This window comes from Vidua chalybeata, chromosome 2 (genome assembly GCF_026979565.1).
Source record: "Vidua chalybeata isolate OUT-0048 chromosome 2, bVidCha1 merged haplotype, whole genome shotgun sequence".
NCBI lineage: Eukaryota > Metazoa > Chordata > Aves > Passeriformes > Viduidae > Vidua > Vidua chalybeata.
This window is the reverse complement of record NC_071531.1, coordinates 74,102,122-74,123,494: the sequence shown is the minus strand read 5'-3', so window position 1 is coordinate 74,123,494 and position 21,373 is coordinate 74,102,122. Positions and strand designations below refer to the sequence as shown.

At 42.6% G+C, this 21,373-nt stretch overlaps 1 protein-coding gene across 3 annotated transcripts in view; it reads left to right on the top strand.

Moving 5' to 3' along the window:
- The first annotated feature begins 776 nt into the window (after positions 1 to 776).
- Positions 777 to 21,373, top strand: part of TSPAN9 (tetraspanin 9) — a 168,470-nt gene continuing 147,873 nt past the window's right edge. The window contains exons 1-2 of one of the 3 annotated variants that reach the window (XM_053935120.1): positions 777 to 846; positions 10,576 to 10,619. The gene's annotated coding sequence lies outside the window, so the exon portion shown is untranslated. Of the gene's footprint in view, positions 847 to 10,575; positions 10,620 to 21,373 lie in introns of those variants that run through there. The other 2 variants (XM_053935119.1, XM_053935118.1) reach the window with 2 other exon arrangements.

Below are 21,373 nucleotides of genomic sequence, written 5' to 3'. Positions count from 1 at the left end.
ATATATGCTCATTATTTGAATACTTCCATGAATGGTGACTCCATCACTTCCCTGAGCAACCTGTTCCAATGTTTGAACACCCTTTCAGTAAAGAAATATTTTCTAATATCCAATCTAAACCTCACCTGGCACAGTTTGCTGCTGTGTCCTCTTGGGAGAGGAGACCGACCCCCAACTGTCTACAACTCCTGCTGCGACCGCAGAAAACTCAGAGGAGCACTCAGCCTCGCTCTCCCCCTGTGCTAGAAGCCATAGCAACACATTGGCAGTCGTGGTGCGCTTCGGAGCAGCGAGCATCTGAGCCCGGGTTTGCCGCTCGCAGCAGCGGTCAGGGCTGCACTCCGGGCCGCCGGCGGGCACGGGCACCACCCCTGCCTACCTGAGCCCGGAGGGGACGTCCAGCCGCGGGTCCCTCGGGGCAGGGGCAGCTGAGGCGGGGCGGTCGGTGCCCCCCGCCCGGCGCATCCCGCCAGCTCCGGGAGGGTGTGCTGGGGGATGCTCCTGGCGCCCACCCCAGGGGTTTCTCGGAGGGTACCGCGGGCGGCAGAGAGAGCGGGGCGGGCTTCAGGCAGAGCTCTGCCAAAGAGGCTCCGGCGGGCGTAGGACGGAGCGGGTGGGGTACGCTGGAGGAGGGGGCCGGCAGCACTCCCTCCCTCCATCCCTCCCTTCCCTCCTCCGCGGGGCTGGAGCCTCCCCTGGGCAGCGCCCCCAGCTCCTCCCCGCTCGGTAACGCCGGTCCGAGCCCCTCCTCCCGTTTCCGCTGGCAGGAGCTGGGGCCGTGTCCTGCCCTACCTCCGCCGCTCCCCCAGCGCTCGGCCCCATCCGGCCCGGCCCAGGGACGCGCGGGTGAGAGCCAGCGCCGCGGGGGCGAGGGGCGGCGGGGACCTGCGGGCGATTCCCGGCCCTGGGAGAGGGGAGGTGGCAGGAGCGGGGCGGCCCGGGGCGGGGGTGCCGGGGGCTGCCCGTCGCGGAGGTCGCGGGATGCCGGCCCGGCCGCTGGAGATGCTGGGGAACGAGCGGCGGGGTCCCAGCAGGATGGGGGTGCGGGTGGCTCGTAGGGGTGAGGAGTGTTTGCTGGAAACAATAACCCCCCCACCCCCTCCGGTGCCTGTGTGATTTTTGCGGAAACAGGAAAGTTAGTTCAGAGGGATGAGACGAGCCCAGCGGTGTCTGCGTGCGCGGTCCTGCTCTCGGCCGGGGAGCCCGCGGTGCCCATCCCGCACGGGAGCGGATGGCTTCGGCTGGGGATGGATTTGTCCCCGCCGCCGGGGAGAGCACCCCTGGGACAGCGCTGCTGGCAGGCGGGGGCTGCCGGTGCTGTGGCCTTGCGCACCCCCCGAGGTGCGGCGGGCGTGAGGGGCTGGGAGAGCGCAGGGCGCGCGTGAAGGGAGGGAGGCTGCGCCCCGGCCGCGGTGGGAGCGCACCGGGGGCTGACAGCTCCGCTCGGCAGCCGCCCGCGGACGCGGTGCCAGCGGTTCCTGCCTTCCCCCTTCTTATGTAAAACTTGACTCCAGCACGGCCTTTTCCTGTTCGAGCTGTTGGAAACTTTTCTTGCTGAATCTTGGGATATGCGCCTGTCACCGTGCTCCTGGTGGGAGGTGGGAGCTCTCTGAGGTTTGCCTCTCGGGAAGGCCTTCGGCTCCAGGGAATTCTGATGGGCGCAGGGGAGGACCTGTGGTGTGGGGATGCTGTGTTAAGGAAAAATTAGACTGCAGGGGTGACCTGCATTTCTCTACTTAATCCTTCTATGAACTCTTTCGTTCTGTGCTTTTACACTATATAGTTCTGTGGTTTGAACCACAGGAATGGGTGCACTGATTTTCCTACCTGACTGCACTGAACTTGGGCATAAGTCACCTGGGATATGTCTGGTAGAAGTTAAATATTCTCTAGAATAGCCATGGGAGTCAAATCACACAGTTTGTTTGGGCTCTTGGCCCATTCCTAGATGGGCCTAAACGTTGCCTGTGGAAGGCAAAACTTAACATGTTCCTGTAGCAAAGTTGTTAGTAACAGGTGCCACAAATTGTTTTAATGGTTTGTTTGTTAAGCTTTGTAGCCAGGGTGTGTAATTGCAAAGAATAGCAGCCACTGAAGTGTGCATTCATATGAGTTGTGTTGGCATTGAATGTGGGGCCAAAGTTAGCACTCAATAACTTTTAGAATGTCAAAAGATAAATTATCAATGTGATGTTGGGAACACCAGGGAAAAACAAATCTGTCCTTGCAGTTTTATGTCCTTTGCTTCCATTTTGCATTTTTCCTGAGCTCCAAGTATGAAAACTGATGGAGCTAATATAGCTTCTGCCTCCAGATCTTTCCCTTCCATATTTTTAGACCTGTGATGATCAAATTGCAAATCCTACAGAAAAAGCCTTTTCTATAATGGGGCTGTAAGACTTGTGGCACTTGGTTTTGGGTACCTGCACTTTCTTTAAACCTAATTCTCATTAATAAAGCTGCATAAGAAGACCTTGGAGTCAGAACATAACAAATGCAATGTCATTTGCATTATTCAGGCAAAGCTCTGAGGTTAGAATGGCCCTGTTCATCTCTGTTGAGGAGGATAGGAGGGTTCACTGTGAATGTCAGTGTTATCTTAGCTATTTTGGTTATTTTAGCAGAAAGTAGCTATCAGAGATCCATATACCACAGTCTTTGCTTTCTGTGCTATTTTAAGTTATTTTCTTCCAAAGCATGCCAGACCTCAGCCTGTCCATGAGGGTATTTCCATCACAACTGTGTATTTTTAGTGTTTAACCCCTGTCTCCCCAAAGACACAAACTAAAAAACTGAATAGAAAAGTGAAACACAGGAAGAGCACAGATTAAAATAGCAAACCAACACTGAGGCAGCAGCACTGACTGGAAGAGTTACTTTCACATTTGTGTCACAAGTGAAACTAGCAAGTTTTCACTAGAGAATCCAAGACTTTGTCTTGGTATTACTCTGAGAGAGGTGGAGCAGAAGTGGCTGCTTATCTTAGAAGTAGTCTGTTAATATTCCTCAGATACTTGGGTTTTATGATTGAAAACCCACCTCAGTGTTTCCCTTTAATCATATTTCAGGATAGTGCTGTTTGCAAATGACTGATGCCTCACTAGTTTTCTGTGTTGAATATCACTAGATTTCTTGATGCATGACAAAAAGATGAGAATGCTTTAAAGAGGCTGAGCATGAGCCAGCGTTGTGCCCTGGAAGTGAAGGCAGCTGGCAACACTCAGGGCTATTTTAATAAGACTGCAGCCAGTACCCAAGCAAGTGATTATCTCAGGTCAGGGTCTGCATCAGCGGGGTCCAGGACCAGAATTCACACAGCTGTGCACAGCTACAGCACAGGTTGGGCAGGCACTGAAGGCCACAGGCAGAGCTAAAATGGGGTCCCTGGTGCCATGAGCAGAGAGCAGGGTTGCATGTGAGGCAAAGAGAGCATTGAAAGGCCTTTGAGTACTCTCAGAGCCCTGGTACAACATGAGGATCATATGCTGAGGGAACTAGGCTTGTTCAGCCTGGAGAAGAGAGAACTTTGATGGGACCTATAGAGACCTCCTGGTACTTCAGAAGAGGTTCTCAGGAACACAGAGCTTCTTCAATTTGTTGTATGGTGACTGCATGAGGGACAACAAAGGGAAGTTGAAATGGGGCTCAAGATAGATGTCATTTCCAGCAAGGAGGACAGTCAGATGCTGGAGCAAGTTGCTCAGAGGGGTTGTGCAATGTCTGTCCTCGCAGGTTTTCAAGGCCAAAGCAGATGAAGTCCTGCTGGGACCTCATGGCTGGCCCTGTGTAAGGAAGAACATGATGGAGCCTGCTCCAACGTGAATTCTCTGATCCTGAGATCAAGCAGCCATTTGGTCTGAGAAGGAAGGAGGTGTGTACAACAATGGCAATACTTGTAAATATTCCAGATAGAAAAATGAAGGAAGGTTTTGGGATGCTGATATGTTGCTAAGATGCTACAAGAAATTAAATTAAAAACTTTCCCCAATATGCTTGCAGCTTTTGCTGGGGAGGTGTGTGTGTGGGCAGGTGAAGGTTTTTTGTAAACTCACTTTCCTTTAGTGATTCTCAAGGTACAAAGTGCCTTTTTGGTGTAACATCACTTGAGGATGCATTTGGGAATGGATCAAACCATGCTCTTTCAAATTTCATGGAGGGAGTGTGATAACAATAAAGCATGGTGCTGAGCTTGGGGAAAGACAGTGTATGACCAGGGAATAGCTCTTATCTGAGGGTTTTCTTCTTTGACTCTCTAGAAGATAGAATAAACATGCCAGGACCAGCAGATCATTTCTCCATTTGTGCTGTGGTCGTTAACAGACCTTAGCATTGAGTCAGTCCTGGTGAGGCCATCTTAGCAATACCCAGAGAATGTGAGTGGATCAGAAATAGATATTTGTCTTTTCCTCTCTACATGGCAGTGAAATTGTGGAAAAGTAGGCATGTGCTCAGGAAGTGCCATCTCTTCACTTAGTGCAATGCATGTTAGAATTTAATTTTGAGGAAGAGTACTTGTTGGTAAGATAAAAACTTTTGTGTATTTTACTCAGATGTTAACAAGATACTTTATTGGAGACTACAGGTATCACTAGTGCCCTTCCTCTTCATCGCTCCTGATCTCCTAAAGCTGACTTCCAGAGGCTGTTTCTGCTGCTTCTTGTAGCCTCCCTCAATGAAACGTGCATTGCTGAATGTCAGTGCTGTGTTTCCTGGGAAAAAAGCCCCATCAAATCTGTCCTGTGGGTTACTTTCTGTGGTTCAGTGACATGTTTTCTGTGGTGTGTTTGTCATGAGGCTGGACTCTCTTCTCCAGTGAAAGATGGTGGATGCTTTCCTCTTTGCACAGGTGTTTCTGGGAAGGTGATGTCCCTGTGAGTTAAGTGTTAACACAGCTGGACAGCACTGTTGCTTAAATGTCTTTCAAGCCCTACCTCACCTTTCCCTCTGTTTTCTGATGATATTCCAAACACTTACATTTATTGCTGTCAAAAAATAAACCTTGAGGGCTAGAGTGTGTAGAATGAGACATGATCCTTGGGCAAAGCCCATCTGCTGCAAAGTGTTACTGTCTGCGAGCCCAGTAAAAAAGGAGGCGTCTGACTGTGCTTCACATGGAAGAAAGAACAGATAGGAAATGTGGGATCCCGAGTAAGTAATGAGCTGTGTTTTGATGCCAGTGGGATGTATTAGTCTGTTAGACTGCCTGTTGAGGAGGGGTGAAAAAATTCTGTTGTTGAAAAGTTTTTAAAATCAAGAGTATAAAACAGACAGGCATGTTATAGGGATAGCTCCCGGCAGATGGGGCAGATTAAATCATAAACATATGCTCCAATAAGCCTTTAAGTGGACAAAGGTATTAATTAAGCTTAGCATTTCTTTACAGTGATGTGAATATGATGTAATATTATGATAACCATGAAGTAGTAACATACATTTAAAAGACTTGAAGTTTGCATTAATATTTGTTTCAAAAGGTATAATAGGAAAACCTATTAAAGTTTTTTTGAAAGCACTTTTCCCTTTTGCTGTCAGAGTTCTCCTTTCTAATGCAAACACTGTCATGCTGGTCTAATGCCTGATATTTCTGAAGGTGGAAGTGACTAGTAGCTGGGTGTTTATTTCCATGATCCCTGCTACAAGTGCAAAAGGGGAAACAAACTGGATTAACTAGTAAAAAGCTGATGATATTTTTGAGGCAGAGTGACTGTGTGTCTCTAGAATCAGCTGAACTGTGTTAACTGGGCTTTATTTTCTACTCTGATATTGCTCAAGCAGAACTGCCTTTGCCCTGGGCTGTCCTCACTGATTTACAAGTGCTTGGATTGGTCTGTGTAAGCTCACAGTGAGGGTATGATGGAATATATCAACCTCATGCAGGCACAGGACCACAAGAGCTGCATTACCCATGTGTGGTGTGTCTGGGCAGGAGGTAGGGCTAGACTGGAGAAGGAGCTCAGAGGGGAGTGCGTGGGAAGGCAGGAGCCTTGAGGAGGCACTAGGCTAAGGGAGAGGAAGTCTGCAGCCCTCCCCTGGGAGGAAGGGCTGGAAAGGAAGGATGAGGTGGTACACTGAACAGAGAGCTGAAATGTCACACCCTGTCAGCAGGTTTGAAGGAGAGACTTAGCTCAAAATTTTGAGATTCTGTACTAGGGAACAGGAATCAGTACAGATCTTAGAGAGCAGAGGGCTCTGTGAACTCTCCTGTATTTGTTGTTCTTTAATTTCACTCTTACTTAAATTCATTTGACCTGAAGGATTGAGAGAGGCAAAGCTTGAAGTTGGAGGAGTCCTGGTTTTAGGCCACTGGTGGGAAGAGCCCAAGTGACTTGTCTTGTGCAATTGGGTAGTCAGTACTGTCTCCTCAAGTGCCTTACGGCAGTATGCTGACAATCACATTTATGGTGATTGCAGCTGTACTCCAAACTCATGTTGAACACAGGCGAGGAGACTTTCTGTTTTCATCTGCACATTTCTAAAGGTTAAATAATTCAAGAATGTTTTTGAAAGCATACTTTGCTTTCTGTTTCTCTACTGGTCTTTTTTTTTTTACTTACAGCTCTGCATACAGTTCAGTGTAAGGTGGTTCTGCCCAGGATGTTCATCCAGCTTTGTTTTAAACAGTTCCTTGATTTTGTAAAGATATACTTATCTCAAAATCAGCTTTTCATTCAGTTTTATTTTGAGACTGTAACCATATGTGAATGAAGGTTGTTACCTGACTTTGTTTGAAGAAAGTGCAGCTAAAGTTGTGAAGGATTGAAAGCAATGTTCTGAGAATGTCTAGTACGTTGTTTCCACTGGAGGACAGTCTGCACAGTGTTGTTTATATGTATTTATATACATGTGGACAAAATACCATTAGGGGAATGGGATAATGGTTCTGGCAGTAGAAGAGACCTGTATTAACATACAGCTGGGAGCATGTCTCCTTGTAAAATAAAAACCAAAATGGCTGACCTAAAAGCCTGTAAAGGAAACCTTCCATGTATAAATTAAGTGATTTTCTTTCATATATCAGAGCTTTTGTATCTCTCCAGTGCTGCTGTGCTGTCTCACAAAGTTTTGCCAAGTAACGGTGGCTCTGAGTGTTAGAAAAGCTCTTGCTGATCTGTTTCACAGCAGTGGAGAAAGCAGCAGGACTGGCAAGACTTTACATTCACAGAACCTGGGACACTGTGGACAGCAGCAGAGGCATCTATAGGGAGGATATAAATAGCACAGACAACTAATACTGAGCTATTGGGTGCCATCAAAGATGAAGAGCAAGGGGGAAGAACTGCAACTCTGGGAATATATTCCCCTCACACCTACTCAGGATGGAAGATCAGCTAAATCCCACACGCTGAAACTGCTCCTGTTTCATGTGGGAAGACTGAGGATGGGATATCAGGTGAATATGGTCAGAGATTAGGATATGAAGGCCATGGTAAAAGTAATTGCCTGGGACCAGTGATCCATAGAGCGATATGACTACCTGTAGAGGAAGAGACTTCATTGAGGAGCTTCTTGGATGTGTGCTCTATTCTAGTTATATAGAAGGCAAAGTAAAAAGGACCATGAAGTAGAAAAGGGATTTTCTAGGGAGAACCAAGAGGAGGAAATGAGAACTGAGTCTTAATTTCCCACACCAATGCAAATTCATCTGGATGGCTTTCAGTTTTCCAAGTTCCATGTTGACGCACCATTTTCCTGGTGAATGGTCACCACAAAGTGCCTCTCAAGACTTATAAAAGAAACTATCTCCTTTTCATTCTGTTTTTCTCAAAATAATTTCTTAAGATATCTTTCTTAAAGCAGTCAGTTTGCCCTGAAAAATCCATTTTCAGCTGCCTACTCTCCAGGGACACCCAAACAATCTCTATTGCATCTTGCTTTCTTTTATGAAAACAAAAAAATCCTGGTTGTGTTTCATCATAGCTTGGTTTTCACAGCTATTTAGTCTCTAGCTTCAGTTCTGTTCTCCATCAGTTCCTCTTTGAAGAGCTGAGGAAGTTCTTTCTATGGTAAGAACAGAACAGTTTTGCTATCTTTAGTCCATTTCTTCCTTGCTGTTTCTACATTAAACCACACAAAGGAAACAAAGCTGATCCAAGTAATTTGGATATGTTGTTGTTTTTTTCTGAACTGCTTTTTAAAGAGCTCTTTAAAGAGAAATGTTTCTTCATTCAGGAATCTCTTTTCTCTCTGCTTTAGCTAGTACTATTTAGTTCCTCTGTTTTTAAAATTTGAAAGTAATTTATCAAAATCTTCTTAAGATCTTTGTTTGTTTTGAAGGTGCAAAGTCATCCCCCTCCTTTACTTTTAAGAGATACTGAGAAGTGATGTTCATTGCTCCACGTTCTTCTTAAGTCTTTTTTAGAAGATCACTACCAGACTGTTTCTGCTTGTATCATTGGACAGCCCAGTTTCTGCTTCAAAGATCTGTAAGTGGTTAGAGCTGAAGGTTTTAATTTTATTGATAAAATACGCTCATCTCGTACTTCAGGTACAAAATATCCCCATGGCAAGCTTGAAACTGTCAAGGACAACCAAAGTAGGTACTTGCCTCTGATGATGACATTGGTCCAAAGCACCTATTTACAAAAGCAAACAGACTTTGCTTGCCCTTGGGCCATGGTTTGAGGAACTGGGAGACAAGAATGCTTTAGGTTAGAGGAGAGGTGTGGTGATGTGCCTAATGGTTAGCAGGAGATAAGTGCCTACCAGTCACTGAGCTTTCTAGAAGAGAAAAGATCGGCATTTTCTTCTTCTAGGTTTTGTTAGGCCTCATGTTATAGGACTCCTGCTTTATAAGGCAGACTTGTCTCCTTACTTTCTTCTGCTGTGAACTGTGGATTGAGCAGGTTGGCTGGCTGCTGAGTACAGTTCTCTACTCTTGTAGAAAACATAGTGAAAGGTTCAAGTTTTTGAAGGATTTGTGGAGTGGCTGTTCCTCGCGTCATAGTTTTTGCAACAATCTTGTACCTACCCAAGCATCGTAGCGAATCTTTGCGGGTATGAACTGAGCTCTTCAGTGGCATCTCTTCATGAGTTTTCATCTGACCAGTTCTGGTCTCTCAGATGAGTCTTGTTTCTTTCAGTTTATTATTGTTTACCTTGGCCAACAACAAGACCTCTTTAACAGTTTTCTTGCAGGCATTTCATTTTCCTAATTTTACTGTGGAGAGCTGGCTTTTGTCAAGCCAGACGGTGTACCTCTGACATGGCTAGGACTTACCTGTTTTACAGAATTATATGACTTGAAGTGCTCCTCTCAGACCATTTCTGCCTTTGCTACAGATTGTGCTCTGTTCATAACTGGCTTACAACAGTGGTAAAGAAAGTTCATCTATAAGTGTAGCTAACAGCATAATGTGTGTGATAGCAGTTTGACCCATCTACATCTACACAATGGAACTGTGGGAATCTTGGCTAATTTAATTCTCAATTAAAAAATATTTTATTATTTAATAGTTATTGCTTAGCTACCCTTGACTTTAATATGAGTACTTCAGTGGCTGAAATTGTTGTCACCTGTGTCACTGGGGAGCTAGTTAGGTTGGGTTGATGTCTGCAAGTGCTTGCCATGAAACATGACATTGGTGATGAGTTCATATAGTATTTAGTTAATTTTAAGGAAGATGTATAGAAGTGATGTGTATGATCTCTTGAAGTGTCCATGTGCTCAAGCAAGTAAGTAAATAGACTGTGAAATCATTAGCAGTGTTTCATTGTCTTACTTGATACAGTGAAGAAGGCAAAGGGAAAACATTAGTTTAAAAATCAACAACAATGGAATGATGGAAACATTTCCATTGAACAAGTTTGGTGAATAATCCCAATTAAAAAAATACTTAGTCTGCAATTCTTTTTTTGTTTGCAGCTGCAGTAATATTGATGGGCTTTTAAACAGTAGAGATGGTACTGTTCCATGTCTTTCCTCATGTGGTTGAAGGAGATCCTAGTCTCACTTTGCTAACTGTAGCACCCTTTTAACACTGGGGTGATGCTATTACAGGCTTGAAAGCTCCAGTATGATAGAGTGGGCTGGTTTGTGTTGTGTGGTTTTGACTTCAGCAGTTGTCCTAGAAGCAAAGGACTCTTTGTTGTACTAGAAGCAAAGGTGACATCAGTCAGAAAGCAAGGCTACTGGAGGAGAGTTTATCAGGAAGGGTCTAGCTTAATTTCTAGTTTGGCTGCTGTAAGCAGGTCATCATGACTCTTGGTGATAATGGGGGATGGGGGACCAAAATGCCAGGGGGTAGAAGCACTGGATTTTTTTACTAGTATTTCTGATTTCATAGACACACAGCTTTTGCTTTTCCCTGTGATCTCCGTTTTCCCTTCAGTTTCTGTAAGTCTGTTTTAATATTTTGCCTACTGCCATTATTTAAACTTAAGTCCAGATCAAATCAGTATATTATGCCCTGGAGACCAGTGTTAAGATTTACTCCTTTTGTTCAGAAGCAGGTGGAATTTTTTCCTGTTTGTTTTTAAATCTCTCTGCTTCTTTCCTTTCTGTCTTCCTAAGCTAATTATGTTTGTGGTGGGAAGGGGGTCAACAAAAATTCATTTTGTTCTTCTTCTTCTTTCCAGGTTTGGCCTGTGACTTTTTCCTTGGTGTTCATCCAGTTACCCCAGTAAGTAAGATCTTGGTGAAGGATTCTTGGAGTCATTAAGCTTTATCTTTAAAACTGCTTACATTGACATTAAGGGAAGACAAGTTGGTCTAACCCTGAGCCCTTACAAAACCTTTTTGTAATGTATTATTTTCTTGCTACAAATGCTGAGAGAGTCCAGAGTAACATGGTTGTTGTTGGGATCGTGTCCAAGTGCTGCCATAAGTACTGAAGGAAATGTAACAGAAGAGGACAATAATCCTGTTCATTATATGTGAATATTCCTCTTCCTCTGTTTCCTTACCTGTGACATTTGTAGGGAAAGGAAGCAGGGAAGAACGAAACAAGGTTCCTACTGAGAGCTCTTCCATTAGTCCACATAAGTTGTATCCTTTTGTGCAAAGGTCTATAAACAGGCTTAGAAAAACAGACTCATTCTGGAGGAACTCATTCAGGGCTCCCCTGGGGTTAGGTGTCTTACTACAGCTGCAGGCCCATTGCTTTGGTTTTTACATTCCTGATGTTCTTCAGGGATTTAGCCTTGGCTAGGAGCGAGTGGCACTGCTTACCTTTCGTTAAGTTTCTGACACAGTAGAAGAAGCAACTTCTGCTCCTTTAGGGAAAGCAAGGTGATCCACCTTTCTGCTGAATGCCATGTGTTCTGCCAAAGGCTTCATGGACTGCAGTTTGATAAATCCAAGCAGTGAGAGCAACAGAGAGCTAATAGTCCACTCTTGTACTTGGCTTGCCAAGAACTGTTTCATACTTCTGTGCTGCTGTGTAAAACTTGTCATGACAGCTGCAGGCAAAGAACATCTACTGTTGTACATTTTGGGATGAGTGATGAGAGATTATGGTCTATGAAGGGAAAGAATCTCCTTGCAACTGGGAAAAGCTAAGAACATGTTAGGTGAGGCTATGAAAAAGGAATGCTGGAGCTTTCCTATAGTCTTGTGTAAATCATCATTAGAGGTGATGCTGCTCAATGGCTCAGTCTTGGGGATACAGCAAAGATGCATTGATTTAGGGATACTGTTTATTTAAGAGAGGACTGGGAAATATCCTGAGAGGGTTTTCAATGTCAAGGCAATAGTTCTGTTGTCTAACTGCTGTGGAAAATTTCACTTCTAGGACTTGTGTGTTTCCAAGAGAAAAATCAGTAATAGGAGGTATACAACTAGCTTAAAATCTGTACATTTGATGTTGGACATGGTTGTGGTTTAATCCCAGCCAACAGCCAAGCCCCACACAGCTGCTCACTCACTCCCCCACCAATGGGACTGGGGAGAGAACTGGAAGGGTAAAAGCTGGAAAACTCATGGGTTAAGCCACAAGCAAAGCAAGGAATTAAATCATTGCTTCCTGTGGGCAGGCAGGTGTTCAGCCACCTCCAGGAGAGCAGGGCCCATCACATGTAATGGTGACTTGGGAAGACAAAAGCCATCTCTCCAATCTTCCTCCCTTTCTCCTTCTTCCCTCACTTGATATGCTGAGCATGATGCTATATGATATGAAATATCACTTTGGTCAGTTGGGGTCAGCTGTCCCAGCTGTGTCTCTTCCCAATTTCCCACATACTTCCAATTTCCTCGCCGTGGCAATACAAGAAGCAGAAAAGGCCTTGGCTCTGCGTAAACCCTCCTCACCACCACCAAAACCATCTCTATATTATCAACCCTCTGTTCAGCACAAATCTAAAACTCAGCCCCATACCAGCCACTGTGAAGAAAACTAACCTCAAAACCCCAAACCAGCACGGATGTGAATAGCTTCCTGATATTTCTGTTGCAAGACAAAGAATGAAAAGATAGGTGAGGAGTGTTAGGCATCAACACAGGTAACATCTGTATTTGTAGTAGATGAGACACAATATTACAGTATGTAAGATAAAGAACCTATGAAATTTCATGCTGTAGAATTTAAGATTGTTATAAAGAGTCTTTTCTTGGTCATAAAAAGTCTCTCCATAAGGCTGCTGTGTGTTTGCATCTTGCAATGATTTTTCTGATTACCTTTTGCATGTGTGCCACGCTCTGAATCACACAGAATGGTGGTTTCTTGATTACTGTGTCCTAGGAGAGCTGGGTGATTGAGTGCACTAGGGAAAAGATAGTTGGGGAAGATTGAAATGGTTGTTACTTGTTCCAGGAGTTTTCTTTCTGTTCATTCTAATGCCTCTTGAAATGATGGCTGTATTGTGAGCTCTTTCATCTTGTTTCCACACCTTTAAAATTTGATACTGCAGAAATTAATGTAACATCATCTATAATGTTTAAGCTGCCTCATGTTATGAAAGTGAGAATTCCCACAGCAGCCTTAACTCTGTCCCCAGAAGAGAAAGCAAATCAAGTGAGTGTCTTAAGTTACACCATTGTGTAGCACTGGGCACTAAGATGTACAGTTTGGCAAATATTTACATATCAGATCTGGTCCAAGTCCATGGCAGTAATGAAATATCATGTGTTAATTATGCTTAATGATCATATTACACTGGTAAATGGGAATAGGATTGATTCCCAGAATGCTGATCTGTGATTCACATCATCAAGGAGTACAAAAGAATCCACATCCCTTAGAGTGGGAAGATAAATAGGATATTTCAAACATTTTTCTTGCATGCATGGTAATATGCAATTTTCCCCCTTTCCATTATGTTTCTAAAATCTGTTTCACAGCAAATGGAAAAATTAGTATCCCATCTCTAATGGAGGTTTAGAAATTGCCCCACTTTCTTTGCTTATCTTTGCTTATCTTCTTGCCCCACTTCCCCTTGCTTATCAGTGTCAATGACTGGATTTCGGATACCCTTTTGTATTAATTTTTGTATTGGGGATTTTCCTTTCAAACTGGTTCGTTTCTGTGGAGAAGATAGGACTTGAACATGCTGAGCAGAATGGGAAACACGCTTTTTGCTTTCTGTGAAATGTACTCATGCATATTAAAAAGCTTGCCAGACTTGAATTTCTAGAATGAACAACAAATTGTTGTTAAAATAAAGTGATTGAATGTCTTGCTGATGTGTGGTTTTGAAGTTGAGTGAAATGCTGCTACTCATCATTCAAAATTAAATAGAGTGTATTACAAAAGCTATTGTAGGAAACTGCTCAGTAGTGAACTTAGACCCAGAGTGAATAGTGAAGACAAACTTCAGCTGTATCTTAAAACTAGCACATACTGTGAGGATTTTTAAATGTCTGGAAAACACGGATGTGTAATGAAATCAAAAAGGGTGTGTGAGATGCTTTGTGATGGCTTGTTTTTGGCAGGCAGCCATTCTAGAGAAGATGGACATTTTAACATATAGGATGTATTGAATAACTGGTTTTAAAAGTTAAAGGTGCTATTGTATGGGAACAAGTTGTCACTGAGCCTTACCCATGTGGTGGGCTGTGAGGCCTTCTAGGGTGATCCTGGGTACCTCATTGGGGCAGGACTATTCTTTCTTTGTGTGGTTTGTTTTGGACTGTGAGCAGGGTCATGGCTTTCAAGGTCTTCATACTGTGCCCAGTAGAGCGAGGCACAGAGGGGAGGACCTGGGACCTACTGAACAAATACAGGCTGTAAAATTTAATCCAAATGAGATCAGGCAAGCAAGGTGAGAAAGAGAAGTATGAGAAGAGGTTTTGTTAACTTATATTGGCTGTCTTACAGTCATAGCAATAACTTGATGACCCTGTTGTGCCAAAGGCACATATTTGTAAACTGTGTGAAACGTGCTCAGATGTTCCACAGTTGGCCAACACGTTGTTCATGTCTGATATGAATGACTACTTGGCTCATTCTGTTCTTTGTCATAAGAAGAGCTTGTCTAATTAAATGGATAATGTTAGACCACATCTTCAGGAACATTATTAGAAGTTCTGCTAAGGTAGCCTGAGGAAAAGAAAGTTGCTGTGGGCAGTGGCCTTGGGATTGGCATTTGGCCAGATCACGGTAGTTTAATTTTCAGAGTCTCAGTTTTAAGCTGGATTCTGAGGCCTTGAGGCAAAATTGTAAATGATCCTGTCCTGTAAGTTACTAAGTAATATGATACAGCTAAACTTTAATGTGCCATAAAGTTAAATCTCCATGTATGGAGCACCCCACTGACAAAAGATAAATTAGTTATGGGGAAAGGAAAATTATTTGTCCCAGAGATACTGTTAGTTAATCGCTGGTTCTTCTCAGGTTGCTTGAACCTGGAGTATTTGTCCCCATAATTAATTAACATGTTTTATTATTACTTCTGCTCCCTTGGAATATCAGATTTGTGACACTTTACCATGTGTGGATTTTTATTTAAGTTTTTTAATATGGAGAAAGATTTTCACTTGAGTATTTAGTCACACATATAACCAAATCTCCTTGTGAATGATGGGGTGAGGCTGTCTCTTACTTGTTTGTCATGTGAGAGAAGGCATGGAGGAATGTGTTGGAGCACAATTTTCTGCTCTTAGTTAGCTTGTTGTCCTTATTGCTAGGCTCCCACAGAGCAGTTCTTGGGCATTGCAGCCCCTGAAAGAAACTGTGGGGGTCCATGGTACCAGGGTTTGTGGTACCTGTTTTATTGCATGCAGTGTATTATCTGCTTCTCTGTGATGGAATAAAAAAGTCTCATTTTAAATAGTGCAATGTACGTGTTCCTGAGGTAGCCTATTGGACAGCTGTGAACTAAACTAAATTTTCTTAAAGCAGTAATTTTAATTTTTACTATTATCAGACCTTAAGCATTTTCTGGAGAGTCTCTGTATACTCAGTTCTAATCCACTTTGATTTTGGATTTATTGTCTGCTATATTTAAATTGTTGACCCAGCTATTCATTTCTGCTTAGTGTATATCACACTCACGCAGCTGAGCTTCAGAGGGGCTGTGAATAGTTAGGTTTTTTTGTCTTTAGGAAGCTCAAGGAACTGATCTTAGCACAGTACCAAAGCTTTGATTGTCAGTGGATTCTTTCTTGCTTTTTCTTCTCTTGCATAAAATTATTGCTCTTGTAATCCCTGAATGGTTTTTTTCAGTGTAGGAGAGAAATCTGGGGCTTCATGTGGGCATAGGTGGGAATTTTAGGAGCTGCATTACTTTCCTTGCTAGTAGCCCTGGAATCCTCCCCATCATTTACAAAGGGATACTGCTGTCACTCAGCAGAAGCATTTGTAGTATCACAGAGGTTAGAGATGCCAGTTAGGAAAAAACATTACGCTTTTCAGCCAGCCCTCTGCAGAGCCAATATCAAATTTCTCCCTATTAATGTGTTTCTTGGCACTTTGGTTCAGTTGCTGCAGATTTTCCAGCAGCTGAGTGCCCCTTAGGCAGGTAGGTTTCCCCCTAGCAGAGCCATAGAAGTGTATTCCTAATACACTTGATCCTATTTTTGCAGTGTATCATTATCGATTGTAGAAGTCATTGCCCAGGTTTTTTCCAAGCCCATTTTCCAAGCCAAGTTCAGTGTTTTTGAAAAAAAAGTTGGGGATCTATGTAGGTGTCAACAATAACTGTTAATCCTGTTTTTTTCCTTTTTGTCAAACTAATGAATCACTCTCCTGCTTTGTGTTCCTGCCATGGCAGTACTGAGGGGCTGTCAGCTCGTGCTCAGCACTGTGCTGTTCCTGACTGAACTGTGCTACTCAGCTGCTTTATCTTTGCCATCCTGCCAGTTCCCTCTCTGCCTGCCTCTGTATTGCCCTCAGGCTGACATGGAGATTAATTGACCTAGTATCATAGGATGGTTCCTCTTTTGAAGTCCTCTCTCCAGAAATGTTTAAGGAAAAAGGGTGAGTTTGGAAACAGCTAGTCGGCTAGCTAGGATTTGGTGTGCAACATCTGAGGACAGCTAACACAAAGCAGCATTATTAATGGGAAAACTATGGCATAAATGCACTATTGCTATACAGAGCACAAGATATGAGAGATGGAAAGCCTATTGTATTTCCTCAGTTTGCCCTCAGTAGTGGGTTTCAGAGGCTCATGCACAGATCTCATTGTTATAAATACATATTATAATATTGGCATTTTGCAAATACTAAAATGGATGCTATATGTATAATGTTAAGGAAACTTTGCTATAAAGAAACAGTTTTTATTTCTGCTATTAACTAAACTTAGACATTGTAGTGAAATAGCTGATATAGTTACACTCGTGGTAATTGAGCTGCCTGCTTGGTTGGATAATACCCAATGAAAGTATGATGAAAACCCCTGCTACTGATATGCCAACTATCAGCACCTGCCTTCTGTAGAAAGTACAGACCAAAACCCAAGCTGGAGGTGATAATAAAAACAGAATAGCCATTTTTGTTATCACAGACAAGAAATGTGCATGCTCTAAAAAGGCAGACCCAATGAGAAGCCATGTAAACTAGTTTGGAGAAAAGTTTAAATACGCACAATTGTTTATGAATATGCAATAGACTGATGCAATAAAAAAGGTGTGTAAAGGGTGTCTCTGAAATAGCAGGTGTGCTCTTGGCTGAATGCCAAGCACCTGGCCGTTAACTTTGCTTTATTTTTGTATCCTATTGTCCTTTAATAAACTTGTAAATTTTACCAGGAGAATGAACCTCGTTTTTCACATCCTGAAGTAACTAATCAGGAAACTATGTCTTCTAAATGTTCTGCATCAAGCAAATCGCAGAACCTTACCTGATTCAATTATTTGATTGAATTGAGAGTGGATACAACCTATTTGGGGCTTGATAAGGTATTCAGTAACAACGCCAGGCAGCAAAGTCAGATGGAAATTGAAAGATGCACAAGCCTACAAGAGCCTTTCACATGGACTGGGAGGAGGTGAAGCAGCAAGTGAAGTGGCCTATTTGATGCTAGGCAAGATGGGTAAAATTTGAACTCAGGGTTGCTAGCATTTGGCCCATCTTTGTGTGTTTATTTTTGCTTTCTGTTCCAGGGGAGCATATTAGGTCAGGCTTGACTTTACATTGCTAGCAGTGCTGAGAGTGACAGGAGATGCTGTGGGCATGGAGAGTGAGCCATGCATGACTAAGAACAGAAATGGAATTCAGTGCCTGTGACTCTGAGCAGGACAGATAACACAGATTTGTGTGAGCAGTTGCAAAAGCACAGACTCTTCCTTACAGAAAAAATATTATAAAAAATTAGTTCGAATTTGGGAAGAAAGCTTAAAGCACAATCAGGCTTTTGCAAAGGGCTCTGTCTCTGAAATGAATGTTCACACACAGAGTGTTGACACTGTAGTTATTTTGGATTGTTCTCAGCCTAAACAAGCTGAAAGATGATGGATTTGTCACATAAAACTGCTGAAAATAGATATGTTAATACCAATTACTCAGCAGAACTTGTATCGTGATGAGTATATTTTTGTAATCTTTTGAAAGCATTCATGCAATTTAAGGCGAAAACAGAAAACTAGGTAGTTGTGGATGTCATGGTTTGATTTTAAAATGTGTTTTCTTTTTTAAAAGCATATTTTTAAAAATGTAATGGCTACAATTAGTTGACCTTATCTCCAGGGATTTATTTTTAGCCTAAATAGTGTTTATGTGTCTAATTTGTGTTTAAGTGTTGTATGCTTCGTTGACAGCATTGCCTGCTTGTTTCTTACGTACTTTGTGCATATCAGAAAGAATATAGAAACAGTCAGGAAGAACTTAGTGAAGACTGTGTGTTACGATGCATATGTTTTGTTCACTGTGTCAGGAAAATCCACAAACGCCAGAGCTTTATGTCCAAACAGGAGACAGAAAAGTCCTTCAGCTTTATTTGAATTAAGGGGGAGAGTCCACTGGGGCACACACCCGCAGGGTTTTCTCTCTCCAGGTTTCGGAGGGCGCAGCCTCCCTTGATCCTAAACTCCCGGCCGCACGTTTCCCCCTTCCTTTCCCCATTGCCGAGGCATTAGGAAGGTTCAGCCTTCCCGAACCACTTACCACATCCTGCCCCCTTGAACCTACTGTTCTACCCCAAAGCTCAGAAGTTCAGGCTTGTGCAGACCCGTGTCTGTTTCAGGAGCCAAGGTGTCAGGGCTCTGCAACAAACCTGCTGCCCTCAGTCAGTAGAGACATTCAGACCCCTTTCAGAGATGTTAACACCCATACCTTCACCCATCAAACTGTGTAAAGACATGAGCTTTCCTCTTGACTGTTTTGATGTTAAAATTTTTAATGGTTGCTGTGCAATTTCAGCTTAAGGCCTTGTGAACAGTGTTACTAGAAATATGCATCCAAGAGCTGATTTTTGTCTTGGAGCCTCACACAGAAGTGTCAAGTGTGCTCTTTGTCCAGCCACGCCTTGGTGCTGTTTGGATCATTCCAGAGGCATGCAAGATGGGAGGAGGAGTCCAGAAGTGAACTGAAAATTAATAATTTGCAGTTTTGTATAAGTAAATCAGCATGCTATTAAAACTGGTATTCTTCCTTGTGTTTTATTATTATAACCTTGGTACATAATTTAAAAAAAAAAGTGAGAATCTCTGGAAAGCCAGTGAGTATGTCTGTATAAGAGTACTAATTTTTACCTTTTGCATTTACTGACATTTGTATATATCTGGCTTTCAAAGCTGACAACTGAAATAAAAATGTTGTCTCAAGGACAACATTGACCTCTGTTAAGGTTTTTTTCTTGTCCCAATTGTTTAATGCTTTAATCTTCAGTCTGCTTGGGTGTTTTTCTTTTTTTTTTTTTTCTTTTTTTTTTCTGGAGTAGGGGGGTGGCTGTTTGGTTTGGGTTTTGTTTTAGTTTTTTGTCATTTGTTTTTGCTTTAAAGCTGCTCATAGTGCACCTTTTATTTATTGGTGTGATACGGTATGCAGTGAAGACTGAAGCTGGCAAAGAGCTGGTGCCAGGGAATGTACTTTTTTACTGTTTCCTGCTTTTGTATTTTCATGCGAGTGCTTCCTTTGATAGTAGCCCAGAACAATACATAGCCTAAACTCTAATTTTTTTATTTTAACAATTGTTACTTGTTCAGGAACAGTGCTTTACAGTTGGCTAGTACCAGTCATCCACAACTGGTGGGTGAGGGTGCAGTTGAGGGAACCCAGCCAAGCTCAGACAAATTCCTGTTTGTTAAAGCATCCTGAGATACCCAACTTGAAATGTATTAGATGAGGCTGATGACCTTTGATGAATGAGAAGATGTAGCAGAATGTGGAACGAATTGAAGTCATTTGGGCATGGAAATTTTCTCTTTTAAGGGAGGATGTGTAACGAGAGAGAAAAAGACTAATCTTCAGCATTCGTATAGATTAAAATAATGTAGTGACTTTGTCTGCTTTTGGGTCTCTGCACTCAGATTAAATGAAGCTGCAGATCTGTTTATAATATCTGCTAATTCACCTTAGGCTCATCTATTTATCATAATTCCATGGATACCTAACTGGAACAAATATATAAAATACTTAAAATTGAAAATATATAGTATTATTATGCATGCCATCTATCTTTTAGTAGTCTCCAAAGATTCTTAAAAGAAAGGGGAGGTTCACTGAAATGCAAAGATGGTAAAACCAAGAAAATAGGGTAATTCTTTTCATAAATTATCATATCCTTATTATAGGTTATTATTATAGAAGTCATCATCAGGGTTGATGGTGGGGCTGTGTGTTTAGTGCATTTAAAACAGTTTGAGGTTATAATTAGGTAGTAAATACAAAATATAATATGCAAGAATTCCTAATTGACATGGGATATTAAAACTTGATTTCAGCTCTTAAGTCTATTTTCCACCTATGAAGTTCAACTCGGGATTTTCAAGTATGAGCCATTTTTTCTGACTGCTGTGAGGTTCTTGTCCTGTTTGAGGACAGCACTGGGTGTTTCAAGGCTGCACATGATGTAATCTATTCTTCAGTGCAGCACCCTCAGACTTTGTGCTGTAGTGCATCTGCTCTGATCTGACCATGGTGTCCACAAACAGGAAATTTGTGGGCACCGGTGAACTTGTGGTACTGTAGGAGCACAGCTCATGACTGGGTCAGCATGTCATGGGAAGGTGGTCACATCTGATCAGAGGCATGCTTATTAGTCAGCAAAAATGGAGGCATTTTCCTCCTGTTTCAGTGCCTTCTGTGGTGAAAACAGAGTGTATTTTATGTGAGTGTCAGGAAAGAGAGAGAAAAGAAATAGGCTGCAGGCCCCTGGGGAATTTTTCTGCCCACAGCTGTAGGACAGTTAACAAAGATGATGGGAAATTGGGTTAGATGAGTTGTTGTGCAAAAGTGGATGGATGCCAGACTAGATGCTGTATTAACTCAGAGATTCCCAAAGGATGGCACATGTGCTAGTTGTGGTATCTGAGCGTGCCCAAGCAGCAGAATTGTATTACCATGCTGAGAATGTTCATAGAGCAGCAGCACTGCCATAAAAGTATGTAGCTGACCAAAGTGATTTTGAAAGTTCTGTCCTTGATGAGCTCTGGTCAACTTTAGAGACCTTGACATTCCTATAAAATATTTATAAATATCATTCTATGTTTTAAAACTGTATTTGTCTTTGTCTGTCTAAAGATCTCACTGGGCTTCAGAAATCCAGTGTGCTTACTGTGATGTAATGCCTTCTGCTGAAACTGGTGTGAAAAGCACTGAATTTTTTGACAGATTTCACAAAACTGCTCAACAAAAGTAGCTGTGTAATGTGGGTGACTGTATCTGTATGTGTAACTGAGAGTCATGGGAACAACTTGAAGCCAAGTATTACATCAGACTCTGCATTCCAGGCAGTGATTTGGTTTGGCCCTGCTGGATTATTGCTGCTCTCAGAGTTTGTGTCAGCAAGTTTACTCATGACTGACATAAATTTTAAGTCCAGATTAATGGTATTAAGT